This window comes from Pinus tabuliformis, chromosome 5_2, assembly GCF_031772625.1.
Source record: "Pinus tabuliformis cultivar Carrire ecotype Pingquan chromosome 5_2, CPIR1, whole genome shotgun sequence".
Classification (NCBI taxonomy): Eukaryota; Viridiplantae; Streptophyta; class Pinopsida; order Pinales; family Pinaceae; genus Pinus; species Pinus tabuliformis.
Window position 1 is genome coordinate 577,093,754 of NC_142306.1, and position 1,249 is coordinate 577,095,002.

A 1,249-nucleotide genomic window follows, 5' to 3' on the forward strand; every position below is an offset into this window, starting at 1 on the left:
GAACCATAACCACTACCCATACTTTCCAAATCTCTTGAATCCTCAAAACTATAACCACTACCCATACTTTCCAAATCTCTTGAATCCTCAAAACTATAACAATCTTAAGTGACTTCTCTTAACATTTTTAAATACAAATATTAATTTTTTTAAAAATCAACCCTGATATACAACATATTTTTCAAAGTCATATAACCCCACATTCATCTTCATGATCATCATCATCATCTTCTCACTCTCTCGCACACATACCATCAAAGCAATAAACTAACGAGTAAATGTACTCCACCAGCCTCTGCTCTTCCGGCGTGCCTGCTTTTCAAATCTGAAATTCTGGTCTCGTATGCATTGAGTCTTACGTACCAACACCTCCAATTTGTGGCCTCTCTCCACCGCTTTCTCAATAGTCTCCAATATCACATGCCGAACCTCGTCCAGTTGCCCCTGTAGACGGTGCATCCGGTCTGCATTAGGGTTGTTGGAATAATAATCCATCTGCTCCCTCAGTACTGTCACGAATTCATCTTCCGTAACAACATCTCTCTTGCCATATTCTTTGAGAATTTTTTCATGAATATCCTGCAGAAATGCATAGGGTATCATCCGTCCAACTGTGTCCTCTGCCGCACACAAAACTGTCAACCCTCCCACATCATTACTTCTCTTCACACAATAAACATAGCGATCATGGGCATACGAGAAATGGGTGTCACCATCTTCGGTAGCTGCAGGGATCGCGTCCAGTATTTTGTGGGCAATTGCCATTTCAGGATTGGAAGCGACGCCGAATTCCGCTAATACAGTGGAACCACGAGCTACCAGAGCATGTTGTATCGCCATGCGGGTTGCTGTTGGCTCTGTGGATTCCATTTTTACGACAGTAGTTTTTTGTGAAATCTGATTGCCCTTGATTTGGTTTAGGGTCTCTGAAATGTATATATTTATTGGATACCACAACCCGTTACGCATGTACCTTATTATTGACGTGATAATCAAGTGACATGGCTTTGTGTAATATTTACGAAGCCATCTTAAAGTTTGTGTAATATTGAACATAGTAAATGAGAAAGCTTTCCACCTTGGAAGAGTTTGGTTTTTTTTGTTTGGGAAATTTTGGTTATTTGGTTTAGTGGCTATTGAATATATTCTCGATGTTATAATGGTTATGGTTAGATTTAATGTTAAGCTTTACTCAAATTGTTATATCAAATTATTAATTCATTTGGATTAAAAAAAATAAATGAAATTT

At 38.4% G+C, this 1,249-nt stretch overlaps 1 pseudogene; it reads right to left on the reverse strand.

The window, feature by feature from the left end:
* Window positions 1-267: 267 nt before the first annotated feature.
* LOC149160292 (vesicle-associated membrane protein 713 pseudogene) lies at window positions 268-870 on the reverse strand (annotated as a pseudogene).
* Window positions 871-1,249: the final 379 nt, after the last annotated feature.